The sequence below is a fragment of the Dermacentor variabilis genome, chromosome 6 (assembly GCF_050947875.1).
Source record: "Dermacentor variabilis isolate Ectoservices chromosome 6, ASM5094787v1, whole genome shotgun sequence".
NCBI classification, from domain to species: Eukaryota; Metazoa; Arthropoda; class Arachnida; order Ixodida; family Ixodidae; genus Dermacentor; species Dermacentor variabilis.
Genome location: NC_134573.1, coordinates 59014734 through 59034027, shown reverse-complemented (window position 1 = coordinate 59034027; position 19294 = coordinate 59014734). Strand labels below are relative to the sequence as shown.

The following is a 19294-nucleotide window of genomic DNA, read 5'->3' as shown; positions in this document are numbered from 1 at the left end:
TACCAAATCAACCATGTATGGGCGGTGACGATGAAGACAGCCGAGGCTGCCGAAAAGCTGGCGGCCCTGAAGGAGCTGCAGGTGAAGGGGCGTCGCTGCCTGGTCATCGACCCCAAGGAACAACAGGTGAAGCTTCGTATCCACTGGCTTCTGCATGGGGTGGACGACGAAGACGTCAAGACCGCGCTGGCCTCCTTCGGCAAGGTGACGGAAGTGACCCGGGAGCGCTGGCGAGTGGATGGCGTTTCCGACAAGGGCTCGACGACCCGAGCAGTGCTGCTGCAGCTGAAGGCAGGAATGAAAGTCGACGACCTGCCCCACCAGATCCGCGTCGCCGGCGAGCTTGCGCTGGTGGTAGCCCCAGGACGTCCCATGCAGTGCCTGCGCTGCCGAGGCTCTGGCCACGTTCGTCGTGAATGCAAGGTTCCCCGTTGCTCGCGGTGCAGGCTTTTTGGACACAACGACGCGGACTGTGTGCGCTCATACGCAGTAGCCGCGGGTTCGGCGGAGAGCGAGCCGTCGACGTTAGACCATGTAATGGACGTGACCGAGGCGGAGGAAGCGGCCACGGGAGCTGGAAACGGCAAAGTGGCGGCAGAAACCGGCGTGACGACCAAGCAAGCCGAAGGAGGAAGGAATATCCCTCCCCCCAAAGAATCAGCAGCTACAGTCGAGAGCGTGAAGACGGCCCCGCATGAAAATGAGAGCCGCCAGCCAGCTACGGATGCAACGCAGGCAGAGGCGGACGACAACGCGACCCCTGCTAGCGCCCGCGTCGAATCCGTCTCGGCACCGGTCAAGAGATCCCTGCAGCACGAGGAGAAAGTCGACGGAAAGGCTGGCGGTGACTCCGAGGCACCACCCGCTAAGACGCTACCTGGAAGGCGCTCCACCCTCAAGCCTAAGCCGAACTTGGAGACTGACCGTAGGCTTACCCCGAAGCCGACCAAAGAGGAACCCGGGCGACGGCCGCCGGATGGCCACGGAGGCGTCTAGCGGTCAGCTAGACGTTAAGGTGAGCACCATGCTCCGGGCCTTCTCCCCTCCGATTTTCACCAATAATGGCTACCAACCCGTCGCTTAGCCTCGGCACGCTAAACGTTCGAGGTCTGGCCGCCAAAAGGAAACAGAGTCAGGTTTACAGACTACTAGTGGACCACGACCTCGACGTTTTAGCCGTGCAAGAAACCAAGGTAGACGGCGAGGAGGAGACCGGGAGCATGGTGCAAAGATTCACGTATAACTACTATACGGTAGTGAGCCACGCCTTAGGGACTTCGGCAGGGTGTGTGCTGTTCGTGAGGAAGCTCCCTGGTCTTGTTATAGATGGTTACTTCTCCTGTACTTCTGGTCGACTTGTCTTTTGTGACTTCAGCTATTGTAATGTCCAATGGCGCGTGTTTTGCATTTATGCGCCTAATACTGTGCAAGAGAGGGCAAATTTCTTTTTGAGTTTAAAGCATCATTTACATGTGCAAAAAATGATAGCCTGTGTAGGCGACTTCAACTGCGTATTGAAAGCTGAGGATAGGTCTACGCGTCGCGTGGTTTGTGACAAAAGTAGTGATATCCTGGCGCAGATCACACACGAATTCGAATTAGAAGATATCGCAGAATGTTTTCGCGGTCACGGAGACGTAAGCTACACTCACTTTCAGGGCACAAGTCACGCACGCTTAGACCGTATCTATCTTTCATATGATTTAGTTGAAAAATGCCAGTGCTACACAGTTACGGCCATATCATATTCTGACCACTGCCTGGTAAAATGCACGGTGGGCAGGAAGAAAGAACGAAACAAGTTCGTCTGGGAACTGTGGAAATTGAATGCAGAGCTGTTACGGGATGAAACTTTTAACGAAAATGTAGTGGCTACTCTGAATTCTTTTGGAACAGACAGTTCTACGAAATTTGGTGAGGAATGGGAGTTGCTGAAGCAAAGCATTAAATTGAAGGCAATCGAAAGAAGTAGCGTACTGTGATATGAACAAAAGGCCAGAGAAAAGGATTTAACAACATTGCTAGAAAAATTTGCGAAGCTTGAATGCATGCAACCTGGCGCCTATCAACAAGATATGCGCGCCGTTAAGAAGAAGCTCGAGGTATTCGACGAAGATCGCTTCCGAGGTGCGCTAGTGCGCGCCAGAGCAGAAAGGCTATCATGCGGGGAAACGCCAACGAAAAGAGCACTGGGGTTAAAAAAAAAGCACTCGAGACGTAAGCAGATTGAGGCTATCGAATATGAAGGGGTGGTATTAACGGATAACAATAATATAGGGCGTGCTTTCTTTGAGCATTACAAAGAACTTTTTACATTCAGGCCTGTCAACATGCACGATTTCAAGAAATTATTTTTGCAACGAATCCCACAGCTGTCGAGTGAGGTTAAAGAAACCTTAGAACGACCATTAACAGAACATGAAGTGATGAAAGCCATCGAAGACCTGAATCCTGGGAAGTCGCCAGGTCCAGACGGTCTTTGTGCCGCATGGTACAAATCGTTCAAAAGCCACCTAGCTCCTATCTTAACAGCAGTTTTCCAGGAAGCATATGAACTGAAAATACTTCCACCATCCTTTGGCCAGTACCATACAGTACTAATACCGAAAACAGAAGAGACCGAAAAGCTCAAGCAACTTTCCTCCTACAGACCCATAGCGCTTACTAACTGCGACTACAAAATATTGATGAAGGTGTTGGCACGACGGGTCCAGTCAGTTATTCAGGAAGTAGTCGGCCCACACCAGACGTGTGGTATTCGTAGAAGAACCATTTTCACTAACATCCATAAAATGAAGTGTGTGCTGGAGTGTTGTGACGCCATGTGCGATGCAGTAGCCATCCTCCAGCTAGACTTGGAGAAGGCGTTTGATTGTGTTTCTCACGACATATTGCTTACCATCCTTGAACACGTTAATTTTGGCCACATAATCACTGAAGGGGTGACCATGGCGTACCGGAGCTGCTATACCAGACTTATAGTTAATCAGATGTTGGGGGCCCCCATTAACGTGAAGCGCTCCGTTCGCCAGGGTTGTCCACTCAGTCTACTCCTGTTTTGTGTCTACATAGAAACGCTATGTCTGGCCATCATTGAAAATGAATGTATTAAGGGGTTTAGTCTTCAATCAGCAGAAGTGAAGCTACTGGCATACGCTGACGATGTGGCTGTGTGCTGTAAGGACAAACAAAGTGTATTGAATACTGTGAATATCGTCAAAAAGTTTGGTAACGTCACTAACAGCTACGTTAACTGGCAGAAATGTTTGGGGTTTTGGCATGGAAGATGGGCGTCTACACCAGACCACTTTTCGAACGTAAACTGGGTCACGACGCCAGTGAAGTACCTTGGAGCACCCCTTGATGCCTACAAGGACAGTAGCGAGTACTGGAAGGAGCGGACAAAACAACTAAAAGACAAAGCCGACCGATGGAACGCCTGTTACTTGTCAATATTCGCGAGAGCTACAGCGTGCAACATGTTTCTCATGACAAAGATCTGGTACGCAATGCAGGTACTACAGTGCTCTCGTATTAATGTGCAGAAACTGCACCGCGTGTTCGCTGTATTCGTGTGGGCATCAAGCTGGGAGCGATGTAGCCGAGATAATCTCTTTCGGCGCGTGAAGGATGGTGGTCTGGGGTTGGCGCACCTCTTCTTGCGTCAACTGGTGAATAGATTCTCCTTCTTTCGAGATACAAACGACCCATTTCTGCGCACGGTGATCCAAATGAGGCTGTCAAGATCACTTCCCGAATTCGTTGTAGGTACGGAAATAATGCCAGGACCAGTCCGTGGTTTCTTTCGGGAAATAGTTCAGAGTGTTTCCTTTTTGCGTGTTCGTTTTTCAAGTGCATATTTGTGGAGTGTAAAACGGAAAAAGTTATATCGTGATTTATGTGACAGTGTTTTGCTGGTACCTATGTACAGAGCCCCGTACAGTGGAGGCCCAGGCCTAGATGTATTGAAAAGGGTGAAGAAGATGCCAGTTCAACCAGCCACTAAATCGTTCTTTTTTAAATTACACACTGGTACTGTACCTGTTAAATTCTTCCTTGAACAACGTGGGTTCTACATGCCATGGGGAACCCACTGCCTTATATGTAAAAAAACAGAAAGCATAGATCATGTCTTCATCCACTGTTGGGAAGGGGTCTTTTTCTGGGACGTGTTACAAAGGACTCTAAAAAAGGAGCTACCTATAGATCCCCACGGAATCAGGTTTCTGCCAGTATATGACGACGAAGGTTTCCCGTACGACCTGATCATGCTTACGGGCCTCCACTGTTTATGGCGCGCAAGAATGGCGGGTTACCATTGTGACCCGGATGCCCGACCGGCGCGTCTGTACTTTTGTGAATCCATGCAACGGTATGTGGAAGTGATGAAGATGCAACAGCCTGTTCCTGAGTGGCTGTCGAGGGTTGAACCCCTTACAGCACTAAAGGAATTTTAATCCGACAACGTCGTGCCACAGTAGCGGACGGCAGCGAATGTAAATATTACTGTTCCTTGTTCCGTTTGTGTATTCATCCCTTTTTGCTTCTTTGGTCTTTGTTTATATCATTTAGGAATTTGTGTTGTGTTATGTCGAGTACTGGCAATAAAGAAAAAAAAAAGCGCCGTGGCTTAGTTGGTTAAAGCGCCTGTCTAGTAAACAGGAGATCGCGAGTTCGAATTTCACCGGTGCCTCGATCCGTTTCTTTTGCCATGGTTCACAGCCCAATATCGGCGATTGCTTTGAACGCGCAAAATGAAGATCTAAGCCGGCGCCGTGGCTTAGTTGGTTAAAGCGCCTGTCTAGTAAACAGGAGGTCGTGAATTCGAATCTCACCGGTGCCTCGATCCGTTTCTTTTGCCATTTTGCTACGGTTCACAGCCCAATATTGGCGATTGCTTTGAACGCGCGAAAGGGAGCTCTACGCCGGCGCCGTGTATATTACCGAGTATATTTACCGTGGGGAACGCACTGTTTAATTTGCAAGCAGCCAGAGACAATAGATCATGTTTTTTTAAACTGTTGGGAAGGTGTGTTCTTCTGGGATGTATTGCAGAGGACACTAAAGAAAGAATTTCCACTGGACCCGTATGGCATCCGTTACTTAAGCATGGATAATGAGGATGGGGTGCCTTTTGATTTAATTATGCTCTTGGGCCTCCATTGCATTTGGCGCGCGAGAATGGCAGGGTACCATGTCGATAAAGATGCGCAGCCTGCACGTATATATTTCAGGGAAAACATGCACTGAAAACATCCATAAAGCGGCAGGGGAACCACCCGACTGGCTCCCAAGAGGAGAACCGTTGGTTGAATTGCGCGAATTTTGATTAGACTGTGCCAGCACAATGCTGGTTGAATATGTGCACATACAGAAAATGTATATTCTACTTTTGTATTCGTTTTGGTGAGCGTTGCCTCTTGTGAAACTATGTACCACAGCCAGGCTGCACAGAGTGTTTGCGGTTTTCATATGGGGTTCAACATGGGAAAGGTGCAGCCGAACAAATTTGTTCAGAAGAGTGAAAGACGGGGGTGTGGGATTAGCCCATCTTTTTCTTCGACAACTGGTCAACAGATTTTTCTTTTTCCGCGATGTGCGCGATCCTTTTCTTCGCACCGTATGTCAGCTCAGATTAAGCGACGCATTGCCGGCACATGTTGTCACAACGGCAAGCATGAATGGAACACTTCGTGGCTATCTTAAGGAAGTGGCCGACAGTGTCCGTTTCCTTACTGTTCGGTTTTCAAATGATTACCTATGTCAAGTGAAAAGGAAAACGCTGTATAAAGATGTTTGTGATATTGTATTCCCAGTGCCGCTATACAGAGCCATATACAGTGGAGGGCAAGGACAGGACGTTCTTAAACGGGTGAAACGCATGCAGGTGCCACCAGGGGTAAAATCCTTCTTTTTTAAGCTCCACACTGGAACCCTGTCCGTTAAGACGTTTATGGAAGAACGAGGCTGTCTCGTACCATGGGGTTCTCACTGCTTGATCTGCAAGAAGCCCGAAACCATAGATCACGTGTTCTTGCACTGCTGGGCTGCTGTGTTCTTCTGGGACGTCTTGAAGCGAACCCTGAAGAAAGAATTACCTGTAAACCCCCAAGGGATCAGGTATCTGCCTATTAAGGATGACGACGGCGTCCCATGTGACTTCATTATGTTGAATGCTCTCCACTGTATATGGCGGTCTCGAATGGCTGGGTACCACTGCGATCCCGACGCACGGCCGGTTCATATATATTTCAGAGAATGTATGTCGCGGTTTCTTGATGTACAGAAAATGCAAGAATGTGCACCGGATTGGCTGTCGAGGCTAGAAGCTCTCACAGCCATGAAGGAATTTTAATTTGACAACGCCGGTCCTATACGGACGGATAGCATTATTGTAATTTTTTTTCTCTCTTTTTCTCGCTGTTGTGCATTTCTGAGATGTGCGTAATATTTGTATTTTCTGTGTTCTGTCAAAGACCGGCATTAAATAAAGAAAAGCCGTGGCTTAGTTGGTTAAAGCGACTATCTAGTAAACAGGAGATCGTGAGTTCGAATCTCACCGGTGCCTCGATGCGGTCCTTTTGCCATGGTTCACAGCCCAATATTGGCGATTGTTTTGAACGCGCAAAATTGAGCTCTACGCCGGCGCCGTGGCTTAGTTGGGTGATTACACTTCCGGCCGCGAAAGCCTACGGACGTGTTTTTCATGTGCTCCAACGGGGTGGTGTTAGCGGCCCAGTTTAGCCGCGGAAACACGGACGACATGGAAGACAGCCAGGAGTACCAAGTGCTCCTGCCTCATTTGCCAAAATGTCGTATTGTTTTCAATACACTTTTTTTGCACGGTGACCTACGAGCATGGCCATACAGAGTTGAAGACTACCGGGATGCCTTAGGACGTTTGGAACTGCTGCCTGAGGTTGACGCCTTAGGAGCATTTCAGATGAATTATGTGTGGGCTGTTGCGTTCAAGAGCCATGAAAGCATGAAGAAGTTGTTGACTGCGGGGAATATTACTGTGAAAGGCAGAAAATGTCTGGTAGTAGACCCGAACAACCAAGATGTCCGAGTGAAGATCCACTGGGTCCTCCCTAATGTGACGAACGACAATATACGTGTGGCCTTTGAGCCATACGGCGAGGTTATAGAAACGACAAAGGAGCACTGGCGTGTCCATGGCATTTCTGAATAAGGTACGACAACGCGCGTGCTGAACCTCAAGCTGAAGGCCGGGGTCATGACTGAAGATATTCCATATCAAGTACGTGTCGCTGGGGAGCCTGCTCTCGTAGCTATTTCAAGCAAGGCGCCACTTTGCTGCGCTGCCAGGGCAAAGCGCTTATCCGCCACGACTGCCGGATCCGGTGATGTTCACGGTGCCGACACTTAGCCATGACGAAAGCGAGTGCGTGCCCACGTACGCAAATATAACGGCCCACAGAAAGGACGCTGACATATTGGATAATATCACTAATACTCCTGCATGTGATGTTTGCGGATGCGAGGAGAACATTGACCACTTATTGTGCCATTTTCCTCAATTTCAAGCACAAAGACAGTCTTTGTCCAACACATTGAGGAAACTAGATGATCGTCCTCTGAGTGAACAGACCATATTAGAGCACCGTCCCGACCGATCATCGGCTCAGAAGGCAGTGAAGGCACTTTTGTGTTTTCTCAGAACTTCTGGTTTGCTCGAGCGACTCTAACTCAAGTGCTGTCCGTACACGTATCTACACCTTCTCTCTCCATTCTTTCTCTTCCCCTTCTCCCATCCCCCAGTGTAGGGTAGCCAACCAGACTATTGACTGGTTAACATCCCTGCCTTTCCTGAACTCTCCTCTCTCTCTCTCTCATGGACGAGGCTGAAGCTGAAGAAGCAGCTGCCACGATGACGAAGGAACAAAAACCTGTGGAAACACCTCCGGCAGTGGTACAACAACGTGAGCCAGCTATTGAAACAATACCGTGTGAAAAAAATCTGGCCGGTGCAAACAGTGACGACGTGCACAACGAAATGAAGGGAAAATGTCATCAATGGAAATCTTCTAGTGAAGCTACTGTGACGTCGCCAAATGAAACACCGACAGTGCAGTGTCAAGCAATGGAAGGCGTTGTGGAGGCGTCGGAAAGCGCATGCACAGCGACAGTGTCGACGAACCGGACCATCTGGGTGGTGCAGGTGGCGGGAGGCCGCCTTTGAAAACGGCGTTCATGCGACGAACGTCGTTAAAGCCGAAACCGAACATTCCTCCTGATAGATGCCCGGTGGATAAACCGCCGAAGTAAAGGCGGGAATTAGCTTCCCCTTGGGGAGTAAGCAATATTGGGCCGAGTAAGCGACGCCGCCTAGACGGTGCTGTCCCGTCCAGCTACCGAACTTCAGTTGAGGAAGCAGGCGACGGGCAGCGAGTTCATCCTGACCCACTACTGCCACAACTGAGTGAAGACTCCCCTGCATCCTTGACTTCTGGGGTGAACACTGCCCGATCCGAGTGCTCTTCACCAATTAAGGACGAAAAACTCCCTCTTCCCTTACGTGTTGCCACTTTGAAAGTACGGGGATTGGCGACTAAGAAACGCCAAAATCAACTTAACCGACTTTTTCTGGAAAATTACTTATACATAGTAGCCGCGCAAGAAACAAAGAAAGTGAGGAACAGACGGATCGAATGGTGGGAACTTTTCGAAGGAACTTCAATGTTTGTGTTAGCCATGCGATAGGCACCTCTGGTGGTTGTGCAGTTTATATAAGCAACAACGTGGGCATTGAAGGTGAAAAAGTAGTTGCGTCAGAGGCGGGACGGTTGCTTGTTGTTGACTTTTCGTACTGCGCAAAGCAATGGCATGTTATCTGTATATATGCACCAAACATCGATTATGAGCGCGTTGTTTTGTTTGAAGACTTAAAACAATTTTTAAAAAGTGTTAAATACTTAATTGTGCTTGATGATTTTAATTGTGTATGTTTGGCTGACGATCGAGCCAAGAACACCCCTGTACGAGATAAAAGTTCGCGAGTGCTTGTTTCACTGCTCAAGGAATGTTATTTAGAAGACATCGGTGATTTATTGTTAAGAGGAAGTAGCCCTATCTATACCCATTACATTCGCGGAAGGTATGCTAGGCTGGATAGAATCTATGTCTCAGTTGACCTTGCAAGAGATTGTGGCTCTATGAAGTTAAACATGTGTCTTTCAGCGATCATAGCCTTGTCATGATTACACTAGGAAGCAACCTCAGAAAAATATGTTTTAACTGGGCTTTGTGGAAATTCAACGTGAAACTTTTGCAAGATGAAAAATTTATGAAGTGTGCAACAAAAAGGCTTAAACAAATGACATCCAAAGGGCCACATGGGTGGGCAGCTGAGTGGGAAAACCTTAAGAACGACGTCAAGATTATTGTGATTGAAAGGGGAACCATTAGTAGTCAAAAGCAAAAGTGTAACGAAAAAGAACTCCAGTGCCAACTCGATTTTCTTATATGTATGGAAAGCTGCAATCCCGGCATGTATATAAAAGCAATTCGCGAAGGGAAAAGCAAACTAGAAGTAATTGCAACCGAAAAGTAAAGAGCAGCAGTGATAAGGGCGCGAGCCGAAAAGATTTGGTTGGGTGAAACGCCCAACAAGCCAGCGATGTGTGACGAAAGAAAATAAGCGGCTCAAAACGAAATACGCCAGATCAACTACCGTAACGAACAGACATCAGACAGGAGTAAAATTGAGCAGGCATTTGTCGAACATTACAGCGAATTATTTGCGAATAAAAAAAGCGATAGAACTGGGCTGAGAACCGAGGTTATTAATCTAATGCCTAAGCTCGATGAAGAATGTAAGACGCGATTAGAACAGCCAATAAGTATAGAGGAAGTGAAAAGTGCCATAAAAGAATTAACTCCAGGAAAAACACCTGGGCCGGACAGAATAGGAGTAGCCTTTTACAAAATATTCATTGAAGAAATCAACCCAATTTTGCATAAGGTTATTAGCAAAGCATACGAGGAAAAACGCTTACCGCCTTCCTTCCGCGCTGCCCATATTGTTTTGATACCGAAGACAGATGATCCAACTAGACTTATCAGTAGGGGCCTATCGCCCAATAACTCTTACAAATGTGGACTATAAGATCTGTACCAAAATTTTAGCTAAACGTTTGCAAAGCGTTATTATGCTTCTCGTTGGACCGCACCAGACATGTGGAATAAAAGGACGTTCGATATGTACAAATGTGGATGTAGCCCGCATAGTTCTAGAACGTTGTGATGCCATCTGGGGACGAGTTGCTATGTTACAACTCGATCTCTACAAGGCTTTCGACCGTGTCGCACACGATGTTCTTTTCTCTGTGCTTGAATATGTCAATATTGTCAAAGTGTTATTAGAAGGTTTAAACATGGCTTATAATGATTGTACTGTACGCATCATAGTTAACAAGAACCTCACCCAGAGTATTGACGTCCGGCCATCTATAAAACAAGAATGTGCGTTGTCATCGCTGCTTTTCGCTATTTGTCTTGAACCCTTCTGCCTCAGTCTTATTATTAATGAAAAAGTACATGGTTTCAGGCTTCAGACGCATCATGTGAAAATCCTTGCCCACGCTGATGATGTAGGAATCTTTTGCACTGACCGCAATAGCATAGAAGCCTTAAGCGTCACCACAGATTTTTGCAAACAGAGAGGTTCCGCGATAAACTGGGAAAAAAGTGTCGGTTTGTGGCACGGAACATGCGACTTTAAACCAGAAAGATTTGTGACCATCACGTGGGCAAAAAGTCCTTCTACGTATTTAGGCGTGCCTCTCGAGCAATATAAACAAACTGCAGATTACTGGGATGACCTGACGCCAAGGGTGAAGGAAAATGTTGGAGGGTGTCAAGGCCGCGAATTATCGATGTTTACTAGGGCCAGTGCATGCAATGTTTTTTTGATTGCCAAAGTGTGCTATGGTGTTGCAATTTTTGTCAATGTCACGCGTCAATGTCCAGGAACTGCACCGAATATTTGCGGTTCTTATTTGGGGCTCCAGTTGGGAGAGAATCAGCCACACTGATCTGTTTCGCCCAGTGAAAGACGGAGCCCTCGGCCTTTCTCATCTGTTCATCCGACAAATTGTGTCGCCTTTTATGTTCCTGCGGGACAAGAGAGACCCGTTTTTGAGAGCGATGATGCAAATGCGCCTTAAGAATGTATTGCCCGAATTTGTTGTGTCGAGTGCGGCTGCAATCGACTGCGGTGCAAAAGGTTACTTCAGGGAATCAGTCACGTCGTTTAGGATACTTAAAACACGCTTCTCATTCGAGTACTTGAGCCTTGTACCGAGAAAGAAACTATACAAAGATTTAACCGATGTAAGGATGCTATTACCATTATACAAAGCGTTTGAACGCGCAAAAGGGAACGCTTCGCCGGCACCGTGGCTCAGTTGGTTAAACCGCCGGTCTAAATGAACAGGCGATCGCGAGTTCGAATACCACGAGTGCCTCGATTCGTTTATTTTGCTGTGGTTCACAGCACAATATCGCCGATTGCTTTGAACGCGCAAAAGGGAGCTCTTCGCCGGTGCCGTGGCTTAGTTGGTTAAAGTGCGTGTCTTGTAAAAAGGACATCGTGAGTTCGAATCTCATCGGTGACTCGATTAATTTCTTTTTCCATTTTTTATGGTGCACACCACAATATTTGCGATTGCGTTGAACGCGCATGAGCGGGCTCTTCGCCAGCGCCGTGGCTTAGTTCGTTCATTCTACTTCCGGCCAACGACCGTGGCGCACGACGAATCATGAGCTCCAGCGGAGCGGCGATTGCGGGCTTCGGCGGCCGCGAAAACGGCCCTGAAGGAGGTGAATACAGCGAGTATAATATTATTTTGCCAACTCTGCCCATCGGACGCGTTGTTTTGAACACGGTATTTTTGCACGGAGACCAACGAGTGCCACCATTTAGAGTCGAAGATTTCCGAGACCACTGACCAAGGCCAGTACGCTCCCTGACGTGGTGGCTTTGGGGCCGCATAATATCAGCCACGTCTGGGAGGTGACTTTGGGCAGCGCGGAAGCAAGGAAGCGGCTTCTCGCCTTCAAGGAGCTGAACGTCAAGCGGCGCCGGTGCCTTGTCCTGGACCCAGAGGACCAACAGGTGAAGCTTCGACTCTACTGGATGATTCATTGCCTGGCCGACGATGACATTCGGACGGCGCTTGAAGCGTTTGGGAAGGTCAGTGACCCGTGGGCGCTGGCGTGTTCAAGGCGTCCACAAAAAGGGTTCTACCACGAGAACCGTGCTCCTAAAGATTAAGCCTCGTATGAAGATCGAGGACCTGCCGCAATCAGATAAGTGTTGTAGGAGAGCTGGCCCTCGTAGTCGTGCCTGGACGGCCGATGGAGTGCTTGCGCTGCCTCGGAATGCACAGGCCACGTACGCTGATAATGCAAGATACCAAGGTGTTCAAAATGTAGACGTTTCGGCCACGGTGAGGAAGAGGGCGTACGGACGTACGCAGTGGCTACAGGAACTGCGTCCTCGGTAGATTCGGCGGACCACATCATGGACGTTGACGAAGCGGAAGCAGCTGCAAAAGGAGCCGGGGGAATGCCAGAAGCCTGCAGCGACTCCAAAATCTTCGGTGACTGAGGGAGGAGGAAAAGAAACGATTACCAAAGAAAGCAAAGAAACGGAAACGATACGCTTCGAAGGAACTGAAGACGGAAGGGCGAGTGGTGCAAAGGGAAGACCAGAGCCGGACGTATCTGAACGAGGGAACAGCCAGGAGCCCCTTGACCAGAGCGGCGGTCGAGCGTCAAGCGTCACAGGCACAGCGAAACGCACGCACACTGAACCCGGCAATGAAAAGGGCCAAGCGGCGGCCGCTAGCAGCGAGAAGCCACCGACGAGTACGACACAAGGGAGACGACCACTCTTCAAGCAAAGCCAAATGTAATGTTGGAAGGGAGAGTCGCCGGAAAGCAGGCCTTGCAGCAAGGCCGACCTGGCCACACAGGTGACCCCGACACTGACAAAAGCGTCTAGGGATGTGCTAGACGCGAAAGGTAAGCACCATGCTCTCGACCTCTTATCACCGCAGCAAAATGGCTTCTGTACTCACGCTAAAAGCTGTCAGTCTAAATGTGTGAGGCTTAGCCACAAAGAAAAAGCAGTCAGGTGCTACGCCTTCTAACTGACCAAGATATCGATATGCTCGGTCTACAAACTGTGTCCGCGGGCTTAAACTGCATGGGGTTGAAGTCTGCCTGTTGGCTTATGCGGACGATATTGCCGTGTTTCGCACTGATTTGGACAGTATAACACAGGCTGTCACATGTGTTAAATGTTTTTGTCCTGTGAGCGGCAGCGCGGTAAACTGGGGAAAGTGCCTGGGATTCTGGCATGGGGATTGGCGGGGGCCCCAGACACTTTTGCCAACATGAATTTCGTTGCGACTCCGGTGAAATACTTGCGTGTTCCCCTTCAGTGCTACAAAGACAGTGAATCGTACTGGAGGAATGAAGTGGATAAGCTGCGGGACAGAGTAAACAAGTTGAATGGCTGGAATTTGTCGATCTTTTCCAGAGCCGCAATTGGCAACATATTTTTAGTGAGCAACCTTTGGTATATCCTGCAAGTCTTGCATTGCTCAAGGGTAAACATCCAAAAAAATTCACCGTGTGTTCGCCGTGTTCATGTGGGCATCGTCTTTGAAGAGATCAAGTCGCACCAATTTGTTTCTCCGAGTGCGAAATGGAGGACTTGGATTGTCACATTTGTTTTTGAGACAGGTATTCAATCACTTTTTTTCTTCTTCAGGGACGCAAGAAAACCGTTCTTATACACTGTCTGCCAATTTCGCCTGGGCAAACGCTTGCCCGATATGGTTGTCTCAGCTGGCAGTTTGCCAGGTGGTGTTTATGGTTTTATACGTGAAGTTGTGGTATCATGCAGCTTTTTGTCAGCGCGTTTTTGACTTGGATATTTGATGGAAGTCAACAAGACAAAACTGTACAAGGACATGTATGATAGGGTTCTCCTCGCGCCTTTATATCGTTCTTTTTAGAGCGCTGGCCATGGGCACAGTGTTCTAAAGCACTTTAAGGCGATGCTAGTACCGCCAGGCGCTAAGACGTTCTTTTTTAAATTGCACAACGGAACACTGACTGTCAAACCTTGGCTGGCTAAAAGAGGTTTCTTTGTTCCCTGGGGAACTCGTACAATTTGTAGGCAGGAAGAGACAATTGAACACGTTTTTCTGCATTGTTGGGATTCTATTTTCCTGTGGGATGTGCTCCGGCGCACAATCGAAAAAGATTTCCCCCTAGATGCGTAGGCGATTTGCTACTTGCCAATGGAAAGTGATGACGCACCCGTTTTCATATGATCATGCTTATAGCCCTACATGGCATTTGGAAATGTGGAACGGCAGTAAGTAACACCGATCTCGATGCAAGAATGGCCCGCCAGTATTATAAAGAAAGCGTAAGGAACTTCACAAACAAAAATTGCTGGAGTGCGTCCCAGAGCGGTTGGCACGTGTGGAATTATTACTGGCGATAAAAGAGTTTTAGCACATACGCGGTCGCACAAGTTCAGTGGTCTTTTTCAACATATTGTGAGTGTGGCTGGTGATGATTTGTGAATTTGTACGTTTTTCTTTATCCGGGCCAAAGACAGGCAATAAATTAAAAAAAGCCGTGGCTTAGCTGGTTAAAGCGCATGTCCAGTAAACAGGAGATCGTGAGTTCAAATCTCACCGATGCCTCAATTCATTTCTTTTGCCATATTTCTATGGTTCACCGCACAATACCGGTGAGTGCGTTGAACGCGCAAAGTGGGGCTCTTCACCGGCGCCGCGGCTTAGCTGGTTAAAGCGCCTGTGTAGTAAACAGCAGGTAGTGAGTTCGAATTTCACCAGTGCCTGAATTCGTTTGCTTTGCCGTTTTTCTATGGTTAACAGCTCAATGCCGGCGACTGCGTCGAACACGCTAGAGATGGCTCTTCGACGGCGCCGTCGAATTCTGCTTCCGGAAGCGGAGCTGAGCGGATGCAGGATGGCAGGCCCTTCAGGGATTGCTACAGCGGCATGTTTCAGCAGCGATAACAGGCGTTTTGACGTTGAATAAGTTCTATTGCCAAACCTGCCTACCGGACGAGTTATCTTGAATATTTTTTTTCCCTACATGCTGACGTTCGAGTGACATCGAGTGCAAGACCCGCGACACATTGGCCCGTCTGACGCTGCTCCCTGAGGTTGTTGCCATGGGGGCGTATCGTACCAGTCATGTGTGGGCGGTGACGTTCAAGAATATAGATGCAGTGAAAAGGATCCTTTGCGTCGGAGACCTCAAGGTAAAAAATTCTCGGTGCCTCGTCATCAACCCAGCAAACCAACATGTGCAGATGAAGGTAGCCTGGCTGCCTAACAATGTAATCGACGAAGACGTGAAACGTGCGTTAGCGCCGCACGGCCAAGTGACGGAAGTCAGCAGGGAGCGGTAGCGGGTACACGGCGTGGCCGACAAAGGTTCAATGACCCGTCTGGTAAAGCTCTGTTTCAAGGTGGGCCTAAAAATTGCGGACCTGCCTGCGTCACCGGACCCGTGGATGGTGGCGACGCGTCCGAGCTACTCATGGACGAGGTTGAAGCTGAAGACACCGCAAGTTCGGGCGACAGAGCGTGTGACAGAGCGCTGGCGACGCCATTCCCGGCCACAGTAGAAGGGCCGAACACGACAACGGGGCAGGAGCCCGCAGACCAGTGGTCGGAGACACTACCAGGGAATGCAACAGCCTCAGAGAGGCCACAAACCTGTGAAACTTCAGCCAAGGAAAGGCTGGGCAGGACAACATGGACGACAGCGAGAGCGCAGCCAGCGGCCTGGCCGGCAAGAGCCTTTGGGATGAAAGTAGAGACGAGACAAGTATTCCCGAGTTGGGGCATTGGTTGCGTAAATGCGCCAAATAGGTAGCAAGAGCGAAAAATATTTTTCGAGAACCTTGAAAAGCGCCAGTCGTGGGATAGGACAATTATTTTTCTCGGAGATTTCAACTGTGTTAGCACTCCCGAAGATAGGGCAAGAAAAATTGGAGGACGCTTAAGCTTCGCCTTCAAGAGTGGAACGCGACAGCGTTCCCGTCGACCCGCCAAGGGGTGTAAGACAATAGGCTACGGCGCAGCGACTACGCGCCCCGCATCGGACGCGGTGAGCGTCGAGCAACGCAGCGTTCGGCGCGACAACGAAATGTGCGCCTGAGCAAGCGACGCACGCCTGAGCCTTAGAAACAGCTCGTTTCTAAGGCAACACCGCGTTCACTAGAGGCGCTTTTGTACCGCTTTGAAGCATCGAACTCGTGGCTCAGTGGTCATTCTGCTTCCGGCTCCCGAGCTGAACGGATCGCGGGATCATGGGCTCCAATGGAGCGGCATATGCGGCTGTTAGCCGCGGCAACAGGCTTTCGACGGAAGAAGATAAAGATTACCAGATAATTTTGCCTCGCCTACCTACAGGACGTATTGTTTTGAACACAGTTTTTTTGCACGGCGACGCTCGTGTTCGCCCGTTTCGTGTAGAAGATTTTCGAGACGCGCTTCAAGCTGTTGGTATGCTCTCTGGCGTCGTCGCCCTTGGAGCATACCAAATCAACCATGTATGGGCGGTGACGATGAAGACAGCCGAGGCTGCCGAAAAGCTGGCGGCCCTGAAGGAGCTGCAGGTGAAGGGGCGTCGCTGCCTGGTCATCGACCCCAAGGAACAACAGGTGAAGCTTCGTATCCACTGGCTTCTGCATGGGGTGGACGACGAAGACGTCAAGACCGCGCTGGCCTCCTTCGGCAAGGAGACGGAAGTGACCCGGGAGCGCTGGCGAGTGGATGGCGTTTCCGACAAGGGCTCGACGACCCGAGCAGTGCTGCTGCAGCTGAAGGCAGGAATGAAAGTCGACGACCTGCCCCACCAGATCCGCGTCGCCGGCGAGCTTGCGCTGGTGGTAGCCCCAGGACGTCCCATGCAGTGCCTGCGCTGCCGGGGCTCTGGCCACGTTCGTCGTGAATGCAAGGTTCCCCGTTGCTCGCGGTGCAGGCTTTTTGGACACAACGACGCGGACTGTGTGCGTTCATACGCAGTAGCCGCGGGTTCGGCGGAGAGCGAGCCGTCGACGTTAGACCATGTAATGGACGTGACCGAGGCGGAGGAAGCGGCCACGGGAGCTGGAAACGGCAAAGTGGCGGCAGAAACCGGCACGACGACCAAGCAAGCCGAAGGAGGAAGGAATATCCCTCCCCCCAAAGAACCAGCGGCTACAGTCGAGAGCGTGAAGACGGCCCCGAAAGAAAATGAGAGCCACCAGCCAGCTACGGATGCAACGCAGGCAGAGGCGGACGACAACGCGACCCCTGCTAGCGCCCGCGTCGAATCCGTCTCGGCACCGGTCAAGAGATCCCTGCAGCACGAGGAGAAAGTCGACGGAAAGGCCGGCGGTGACTCCGAGGCACCACCCGCTAAGACGCTACCTGGAAGGCGCTCCACCCTCAAGCCCAAGCCGAACCTGGAGACTGACCGTAGGCTAACCCCGAAGCCGACCAAAGAGGAACCCGGGCGACGGCCGCCGGATGGCCACGGAGGCGTCTAGCGGTCAGCTAGACGTTAAGGTGAGCACCATGCTCCGGGCCTTCTCCCCTCCGGTTTTCACCAATAATGGCTACCAACCCGTCGCTTAGCCTCGGCACGCTAAACGTTCGAGGTCTGGCCGCCAAAAGGAAACAGAGTCAGGTTTACAGACTACTAGTGGACCACGACCTCGACGTTTTAGCCGTGCAAGAAACCAAGGTAGACGGCGAGGAGGAGACCGGGAGCATGGTGCAAAGGTTCACGTATAACTACTATACGGTAGTGAGCCACGCCTTAGGGACTTCGGCAGGGTGTGTGCTGTTCGTGAGGAAGCTCCCTGGTCTTGTTATAGATGGTTACTTCTCCTGTACTTCTGGTCGACTTGTCTTTTGTGACTTCAGCTATTGTAATGTCCAATGGCGCGTGTTTTGCATTTATGCGCCTAATACTGTGCAAGAGAGGGCAAATTTCTTTTTGAGTTTAAAGCATCATTTACATGTGCAAAAAATGATAGCCTGTGTAGGCGACTTCAACTGCGTATTGAAAGCTGAGGATAGGTCTACGCGTCGCGTGGTTTGTGACAAAAGTAGTGATATCCTGGCGCAGATCACACACGAATTCGAATTAGAAGATATCGCAGAATGTTTTCGCGGTCACGGAGACGTAAGCTACACTCACTTTCAGGGCACAAGTCACGCACGCTTAGACCGTATCTATCTTTCATATGATTTAGTTGAAAAATGCCAGTGCTACACAGTTACGGCCATATCATATTCTGACCACTGCCTGGTAAAATGCACGGTGGGCAGGAAGAAAGAACGAAACAAGTTCGTCTGGGAACTGTGGAAATTGAATGCAGAGCTGTTACGGGATGAAACTTTTAACGAAAATGTAGTGGCCGCTCTGAATTCTTTTGGAACAGACAGTTCTACGAAATTTGGTGAGGAATGGGAGTTGCTGAAGCAAAGCATTAAATTGAAGGCAATTGAAAGAAGTAGCGTACTGCGATATGAACAAAAGGCCAGAGAAAAGGATTTAACAACATTGCTAGAAAAATTTGCGAAGCTTGAATGCATGCAACCTGGCGCCTATCAACAAGATATGCGCGCCGTTAAGAAGAAGCTCGAGGTATTCGACGAAGATCGCTTCCGAGGTGCGCTAGTGCGCGCCAGAGCAGAAAGGCTATCATGCGGGGAAACGCCAACGAAAAGAGCACTGGGGTTAGAAAAAAAGCACTCGAGACGTAAGCAGATTGAGGCTATCGAATATGAAGGGGTGGTATTAACGGATAACAATAATATAGGGCGTGCTTTCTTTGAGCATTACAAAGAACTTTTTACATTCAGGCCTGTCAACATGCACGATTTCAAGAAGTTATTTTTGCAACGAATCCCACAGCTGTCGAGTGAGGTTAAAGAAACCTTAGAACGACCATTAACAGAACATGAAGTGATGAAAGCCATCGAAGACCTGAATCCTGGGAAGTCGCCAGGTCCAGACGGTCTTTGTGCCGCTTGGTACAAATCGTTCAAGAGCCACCTAGCTCCTATGTTAACAGCAGTTTTCAATGAAGCATATGAACTGAAAATACTTCCACCATCCTTTGGCCAGTCCCATACAGTACTAATACCGAAAACAGAAGAGACCGAAAAGCTCAAGCAACTTTCCTCCTACAGACCCATAGCGCTTACTAACT

The 19294-nt window shown here is 49.4% G+C and overlaps 2 non-coding genes across 2 annotated transcripts; both read left to right on the top strand.

Annotated features, from left to right (window-relative positions):
* The first annotated feature begins 4619 nt into the window (after positions 1 to 4619).
* Positions 4620 to 4693, top strand: TRNAT-AGU (transfer RNA threonine (anticodon AGU)). Its single transcript has one exon. It is a non-coding gene; the product is annotated as a tRNA-Thr (tRNA).
* A 76-nt stretch (positions 4694 to 4769) lies between these two features.
* Positions 4770 to 4843, top strand: TRNAT-AGU (transfer RNA threonine (anticodon AGU)). The gene has a single exon. It is a non-coding gene; the product is annotated as a tRNA-Thr (tRNA).
* The last annotated feature ends 14451 nt before the right edge of the window (positions 4844 to 19294 follow it).